Below are 9,222 nucleotides of genomic sequence, written 5' to 3' on the forward strand. Positions count from 1 at the left end.
GTTGTAGTGACTGTTAGAGTTTTAACTGTTAGATGCTTCTTCGTCCTTCTTGTTGGCTTTTAATGTCAAGTTTTGACTTAGCTCTTTTTCTTTTCTTATACCTACACATCTAGACTCGTGTAATTCTAATGTAGAGAATAAATCTTCTAAAGTACACTTACCTCTAGATCCTCTGAGATATAGTAAACAATACTATTGAAGTCCACTCTGGAGTACTAGGAAAAGCGTTAAATGCATAACGAACTCAGTCTCGATTTGTTACCGATTTGTTGAGGTTGGTAAGTCCGGTGATTAGCTCCTTGATCTTCATGTGTAGATGAGCCAGTGTCTCTCTTTTTTCCATTCGAAGGTTTGTCAACTGGCTTCGAAGGATGTCCTATCTTGCTAGCTTTGCTTCTGATGTGACTTCATGAAACTCCAAGAACTTCTCCCATGGTTCTTCAGCTGAGGTGTAGCTTCTGATGTAGTTGACTTCTTAACACCCTTAGTAGGTGGTATTCCGCTTTACTGTTGGCTACAAAGTCATTTTGCTCCTTCTTCATCCAAAGGTATTCTTCTTTTTCTTCTCCTTGTTGATCCTTGGGAACTACAAACCATATTTGAGTATTAAAAAAATTTCAAAATCAAGTTTTAGAAATACCTCCATTCGGTGTTTATAGTGTATGAACTCTCCCTCAAACTTTGATGGGTAAATACTTGGTCCGACCATCGTCTCCATGCTTTAGCAGGGGATTAATCTTTCTAGAGTGGTCTGGGCTCTGATATTAATTGATGGTCCCATGCGATTGGCAATAAGGGTGAATTGCCTAAAATTACAGTATACACTTCCTTGATCTTTCGATTAAGTTAGACAAACACTTAATAAATGAAAGCTGAAATGCATAAAAAGGAAATGCGAGACAATCAGATTTACTTAGTTAGCAATCATAAGATTGATAGTCCAAGGCAATGTTAGCTCACTAAGATCTCCTTCCACGAGTGAATCATCGAAGGTAGAGAAGCAATAAAATAATAGATTTGAAGTACAGAAGGTGTTGTGGTGAAATAAAGAGGACCAGGACTCTATTTATATCCTACTAGTCAAACTAACCATTTTGCTAACGTGGCATCTCCGGGCGCCTGGACCCGATCTAGGTGCTTGGACTCGGTCTGGGTGCCTGGACCCGATCTGGGTTCCTAGACCCAGTCTAGGCGCCCCTAGCTATGCACCTTATTTGCTCACAACAGCTAGTCAATGGTGCGATGATAAAAATTCATCCTTGTCCTTGCGTGTGGACTAGTCTGAGCACCTGAAGTGCTGCTGACGTGGACCCGAACGTGATCCACAGCAACAATTCTACGATGAAGCGCCTGTTTGGCACCAAGGTGGTTCGGGCGCCCAAACCCTCTCTAGGCGCTTGGACTTGGTCCATGTGCCTAAAGGTCAACTCAGAGTTGACTTTGTTCAACTTCGACTTCGACGATCGCTTGGGTGATTCTCCAACCATCCAGAGTTGAGCTCACTAGAACCCAACTCTAGTCATCTCTCCTTGGGCAGTCTTCCACTCTGGCTTCTTGTCCTTCGGAAGCACCATACACGCCCTTCTTATCTGCTGATGTACTCTTCCACAACACCTCATCCCTCGGATACACCAAGCCCATCGACTCTGTTGGATCAAGATGCACTTGAGGGGGGGGGGGGGGGGGAATCACATGGTTTTTAAAAAACTTTTTCTTTTTCTAATTTAAAAATAAAGTACGTGTAGCGGAAATAAGAACAGAAAAGAAAAAGGACAAGACCATAAGAGATTTTACTTGGTTCGAAGCCTTCGGTGACTCCTACTCCAAGACCCAAGTCCCGTCGACCTATTGACGGGTAATCTACTAAAAACCTCTTCCGAAACTACCAGAAGAAGGGATTGAATACAATAGAATCGGAAGAGTGTAACAAGCTACACTTTCCGTTTACAGAAATTAAGTACAGAACTTTAATTTTTGTTACCAAACACTTTTATACATAATCATCTTGAGCTTGGTGTTTGGATGACTTCTCGGTGGCAGTCAGGCATAGTAGAGTCATAACAAGGCACCAGCAGGAAGTCAGAGCAGTCAAAAAATCAATCGAACGTGTAGAAGCTTGTATAGAAGTTGTTGATTAAAGCTTAGTCGAGACACCCTTATAAAGAGTGTGGAAGGTGCCTTCCATAGCCTTGAAGTCGTCTTCCACAAGCAAAATCCTATCCTGAAATCACTGCTCTTTATCTATGATGAGGTATGAATTTTATCCTTTAGAAGGCACCTTCCAATGCTTGAAGGCGCCTCGGGTACTGTTCACCGAAGACCTTTTTACTTCTTTTGCCTTGCAAGTTAGGTTAGTCCAACATGATAATATGTAACCTATAAAACAAGGTTAACACAAAAAAATATGATTAATATATGACTTAGACCCTGTCCTCTAGACTAGGATCTAGTCAGAGTCTCAATTTAGATTTCTAAAATAGACCTAAATTTGACCGACGCCTACTATCCCCTCAACCGAGGCGCGTCGTCACTTAGTCACTCTCGTCTAGTAACTTACCTTCACTTACCATGTATCAAGTTACCTTCTTGATGTTAATTTGACCCAAAGGTCTTCCTGCCATAATCACAAATCCGGACTTCACCACTCGGGAATCCCACATCCCGATTTCTTAACGGAATCACACATTCGGACTTCGCCACTCGGGAATCGCACATCCCTACTGGACCTCCTGCCTGGTGTCAGGTCCTCTTGACCTGTCAAGTTAGTTAATCCTGCACACTTGGTAACAAGGTTAGATCATGATAATACCTAATTTAACTCACTTATTATTCATCAAAACCTGAGTTAGACGATTAGTGTAAATTGTACCAACAATCTTCCTTTTTTGATGCAATAACAACCTAGGTTAAAATTAAGAAAAGATATGCAAAAAAAAAAGTAATGACAATTGATTCAAGAGAAAAAACTTAAGTAAGATCAATTGCTATTTTATTCTCTTAATCATTTTAGGGTTAATGTTTTCAAGATCAGTTGCTATTTTCTTATATTTAACCCTTACCCTCCCCTTTGGCATTAATAAAAAAAAATACAGATAAATGTAGCAAATTATGAAACTTTTATTAAGTAAAAAACCTTCAAAGTAATTATAAAAATCTACAGATTTATTAGAGGGAGGAGTTAACTAAAATTTTGCAAGAAATTTTCAAAAGGATTTTAACACTTTTAAAGTGTTTTCAAGGAGATCTGGTTAAGAAAAATAAGTTTAAAAACATCTTCAAAATAGCAGTCAAGCAAAAAAAAGTTTGCAAACAAGTTTTTTCAATACCTTTTTCAAAACAATTTGCAAAAGTAGTTTGGAAAGTGTGATTTTGTAAGAAAAAATTTTGTATAGAGTTTGTCAATTTAATTTAATTCTTTTTAAATTAATTTGGAGACAAAATAATTTTTCAAAAATGATTTTCAAAAGTACTTTTAAAAACAGTTTTCAATGGGATACTTTTTCAAAGGATTTTTCCAATTATCTTTGCAACACATTTTCTATCAAAGATTTTTCAAACATTTTTTTTCACAAAGTAAGTTTTTCAAAAAAGAGTTTTTCAAACCAATTTCTTTTGTAAAACTATTTTTCAAACAAAATTTACAAAGGGTTTAAAGTAAATTTTAAACAATTAACCAAAAAAAAATTAGTAAGTTTCAGAATCTTGTTTAGTTTCAAAAAGGAGTAAAGACAGGAATTAAGTTATTTTAAATGTAGTTTTAAATATCCTCCCCCTGAACCTGATATATTTTACCAAATATTAAAAAAATGTAGACTTAAATATCTAATCGTTAGTTACTAACTAACTACCAGAAGATAGTAATGTTCACTTGGTTATTCAAGTTAAGTGACTATATCCAATTAGCGTTTGACCAATATGGATTACTTAACCTGATCACTGTAATTTTAGTATTTTCGCTCAGACTTGTGTTGATGCACTAATATAAGCATCTAAAGTTCAGGCAATATGTCTATGCATCTTACATCATTCTAAGTTTTTGAATACACAATCAAGGTAGACCTAGTATGTTTGTGAGATGCTCGATATCTAGGTCTATAGGAACATACTTTCTATGGATTTGATTAATTTTTGAAATACTAAGAAAATAAGAATCTTTAGAAAATACAAGTAAAGAGTTATTTCAAAATTGTTTTGAAAATAGCAGTCCTAGTCTATCGTACACATTCCTAATTTATCCAAATAAAGTGGCAAGAAGTAGATGAATGTATAGATGAAGTCAAGTATAGATGAAGTCAAGCAGATATACAATGTATAACAGTGCATTAAACCTAATCAAGTCTAGTCATCATCAACAGGTGGAGGTGGGGACTGTTCAGGTACTCGCAAAGCCCAAAGAATCTGCTAAAATTTGGTAGTTATCTCATCCCGAAGTGAGGTAAATCCGGTGGTCATCTTTCCCCAGATAGAGCTGAATCTGTCCGAGACTGATTGTCGGATATGTGCAGAAGACTCCTTAAGTTGAGTGAGTTAATTGATAGCCATCATTTTGTATTGATGTTTTGATTCATATAAGCATATCATTTGATCTTCTCATGTGTTAATTCCACATTTATATCATATTTCATGAATTGCATTCATTTGTGGACTTAATTACAAATTATATCATATTTGAGGTATTTGATGCTAATATTTTGTTATATGTTTTGTATGATCAAAAGGGTCATGGACTTGATCATATCAGACCAAGTTTGGATTCAAATCTAGGGCTAATTGAAGAGATCAAGTTCTGAAGCAATATGGACCGTTCATCCAAGATTGGAGAGATCTAAGACATTTGTGAAGAATCTGGTCCATCCAAGCCAAAGGATAGTAGATCACAACCATTGATCGAGATCTGAAGATTTGGAACAGATTTGGAGTAATTTCCACCGTTGGATCGGTCTGAGGGAACCACAGCCGTTCATCACAGATATGAGATTTGATTTAAATCACATGAGAAGCTACAGTGGGGGTTCGTCAATTTTCTACAGTAGCGCGTCAAGAAACAGGGGAGTGCAAGCTCGCTCCGGCGATCTTCCTTCCTCGATCCATTCCACCGCCGGCGATCAAGAGAGGTCAAGGGCATTTCCCTTCCTCCGGTGATCTGCCATCTTTGAGCCAGCGATGCCACGTCGACCATCTGATTCACATTTCCTGCCACGATTCTGAGAGGAAGAAGAAGAACGGAGAAGTGGAGCAATCCGGTGGTTTCAGCCGATTTCTTCCCCATCTTCGAGCCAGCGATCTTCTTCCTGTGAAGTTCTGACTACATCCAGATGATGGGAGTGTTCTCTTGCTTATTCCTGATTTCTACACAATTCATTTGAATCTGCTAGATCAAAGTTTTTTTGAACAGTTTATCATCGATTACAAGATTAGGACATCTTCGTCCAATCCAGTGAGTGCTTGGGAATGCCCTAGGTCACTTCGGTTCAACACTTTCCTCTTTTTTAATTTCTGCACTTCTCTTCTTTTCCAGCTGAGAATGTTTGTTCTTGTTTCTGTGCAATTTCATAGATCCGAATTAGCTTTAGTTAGTTTCAATTTCTAGTTGTTGTTACTTCTTATCTGTTCATCTTCACAGCAATTCAATTTTGTTAAGCACTGTTTAATTTGAGAAGTATTGATTAGTTTCATTAGTTCAGTTGTGGAAGGAGTTCAGTTTAATTCTGTTACATGATCTTGATTCATGTTTGCCATTTGTGACTTTGCTTACTCCATGCTTTGATCCTGTTTGTGTTTGATTGTTGTTCTTGTTTGCTGCTTGTTTAGAATGCAGGTAGGTTAGGTCGGTTTTAATTAAGTGCTCAGGTTTTCTTAATTGCTTTGCTCTTCTTTAATTTATTCCATCAGTAGTTTAGATAGGCTATCTTTTATTACTTGTATTTTAGCATTTATAGTTTAAAAAACCCAAAACCCCATATCCAATAAATCAATCCTAAAATAACATCATCATTACATTCGTTGGGAGACGACCTGAGTCAGCTCTATGCTACATTAGTGTAGAATGAATTCAGTCACTTAATTATTTTGATACCCATTTTACGACAAAATTAGGGTTTATCATTAATCCTCGATGGATAGTGAAGTCAAGAGCTGGGTCAAAGGCGAGGGCTGGGCTGAAAGAGGTCCAAAGAGTTCCTCGGCTGTGAATGATGACATCTCCTCTCCCTCGGTCGGAATGATAGGTGGGAAATCCTCCTCGGCCTCACTTGGAACGTCTGGCTGCGGTCCCACTCTCCAAGCTAGTCCCCCCTGAGTAGTGACTTCTATATACACTAATGCAAGCTGATGCTGACTAATCTCGTTATACGTGCTAAGGAAAGTGGACATACTATGGGTCATATCTACCCCTATGGTCTAAAATATGTATGCTAAAATGTGACAATAGGGCGTATGAATCTATTGCCTAGTGATGAGACTGGATGCATGAATGACATTTTGAAACATGTGTAATGCAATATCGATATCTAGGTGTTGGCATAGTGCATACAAGAAAAAGGAGTGGGAAGGACGCATCATCGTAACATCACAAGATATAATAGGCAAAATGTAGATGGCTAGGACTTGATATAGGATATAGTCTTGAACCCTAAGAGAGAGTGACCTAAAGTCAGTCACAATAGGTAGTCTCTCCTCCCCAAAATAATACATATGGATAGTATCCAATGTAATATGGGAGTAAGGTTCGCCAAATGGCAAATACCTATAGGGTAACACAAAAATGGACATGCAGACTTCCTAAAATCTAAATTATCATAAAATAGAGAGGGTGAGAACCTAAAGTCCTTACCATCCACTATGATGGAATATGTCAGGTCGACAATCTTAACTAGGTTGTTATAAAATTAGGCACACAAGTATAAGTTTACTGAATGACTATAATAAACTAGTCTATCTAATTGATAATAGTTAATGACCTCTATGATAGAGGCACAATATCGTGTGAAAAATGACCTTCTCAAAAACCTAGATTTAAATGCAATATATGAATACTGTAGAAAATCTAACCTAAGTTGCTCAGTGGAAAATATATTATCGGCAGAGGAGACACTGCTCGAACTAGGTTGGGACGGAATGGCATTTAGTCATTTTCTAAAGTAGCATACACATGAAAATATTCACAAAAGAAACATACAAATGGCAAAAACTAACTAGATAGATTGAGTTAGAGTGTACCGAGGAGCTACTTCTATTTTGAGTCAACTGACTAGGCCTTGAGAGGTGCTTGCTCCCTGAGTAGAGTTCTTCAGAAGCTTGTTTTCATGGCTTAGCCTCATCATTTTTTGGCAAATGGATAAGCTATTCACCCAAAACTGATGAGGTAAAGAAAAATTTAAGGACATTTAAGAAAAATGAATATGTATAATGAAGAATGCTTACTATTGTAACGTCTTGTGAAAACTGATCAGCTAGCTCCTCCGACGAGCTCTCAACCATGCATGCATGGGCGTCAACCCAAGTTCGAGCTAATTTGCCTTGGATCTTGATAGTATGCTTGGGGGCTAGTGGCTCTGAAGGACTGATGGAGAGTCATTCTTGCAAAGACAACCTTAAGGTTGTGATGATTTTCTTAGGCTTAGGCTGCCCGCTTGGTCCCTCTGTGGCGGACTTCCTTGAACTTGGACTTGGGGGCAGAGGATATCTTGGAGCAGGGTTGCGATGATTCGGTCGGAGGGGGCTGCAAAAAGGAAACTCTCGACCGGCAACTCAGAAAGTGAAGTGTCCGTTTGGATGAAGTTGGAGTAGTCCAGTCGGCACCGACTTCGTGAAGAATAGAGGTGGGGCTCTCTCCCCGCTCGGATTGTGGACGTAGGTTCGACACTTCAGTGGAGGTTTGCTATATGGGTGTGGCCGATCAACACCTTTTATGTCGTTGGTGGAAGATCATAGGCTCTTCAGAATTTGTGGACTCGGAGGGAACGTAACTACCACAGGTAGCAAAGACAATCGAGGAGGTGGCATCTCCTCAGTGTTCGTGGCTACGTTACTCCCTTAGACTCGACTAGCATTTTCTTCACCGGTTGCCTCCTTGTTGGGACCGATCAGCAGTAGCACATGACTTTCCATTTCAATCACACCCTTGGTGTCCATCTCTTCATACTGTAATTTAGTGGAGTTCCCGAGACAAGCATTCCACATCGTTTTAACTATAAAATAGAAAAAGAAAATAGTCAGACTCGGATGGGGCTCATCCTAAAAATATACAATATACCTTCTAGCAACATCTTATGGATGTGAAATTTTAGATTGAACAGCTGAGCGGAGGTTGTGAGGTAGACTAGCACCTAGCGATACACACCCAACTCAGAAGGAGGTGACAACTTCATTTGTCAGTCGATTGGAAAGGTTATTGGAGGGACAGGTCATATGTAGAAGTAGTGAAATTTCCATCCTTTGTTGGACGAGAGAATATTATCAAAAAAATACAACACCCACTTAGGCTTGGAAGATGAAGATGTCCAACTCAGAATTCTTTGGATAACGAAAGATGTGGGGGTGTAATGGGACTTGGTATAGACAGAACAGTATTATAACTCCGCATAATAACCTGATGGAATTAAGGGATGATTGTTGTAAGGGGATATGAAAGTAACTACAAATATTGGTGAAGAAAGGGTGCAGTGGAAAATGAAGGCGAGTGAAAATTTAATCTTTGAAGAATGTGAGATAGCCGACCGGGGGAATATTGGGACGATTGTAGCTAGTCGAGATGATGATGTGGTGGTCGGAAGGAATATTGTAAGTGAGGCGCATTTGATCCACCTCTCAGCCGCTAAAATCAGAGACGGTGGTGTGCCAGAGCCATGGACGGTGATAGGGGGAGTGGAGGCCATGAAAATAGAAGAAAGTTGAACAAAGGAGGGGAAGAAAAGGAACTTGTGATGAAAACGAAGGATTAAAAGAATCACCGATGATAGTAAAAGTGGAGGAAGGAGAAGGAATAATATGAACATAAATGCAAAGATGATAAGGGTCGTGCTGAATTATAAACCTTAAAAATCCTAAGTATGACCTTTGAGAGTCGTTCAATTGTGAGGATGGAGGAGAGAGGTTTAATTTAGACCATTGAATTTGAACTATCGGTAGTCACATCGGATCTCAACAGTCATCTGTCACTTCAGATATTCCATTTTTATAGGTGGACGACACGTGGCAACAAGATACAGTATCAGGGATGGG

Source organism: Zingiber officinale, chromosome 2A (assembly GCF_018446385.1).
Source record: "Zingiber officinale cultivar Zhangliang chromosome 2A, Zo_v1.1, whole genome shotgun sequence".
Classification (NCBI taxonomy): Eukaryota; Viridiplantae; Streptophyta; class Magnoliopsida; order Zingiberales; family Zingiberaceae; genus Zingiber; species Zingiber officinale.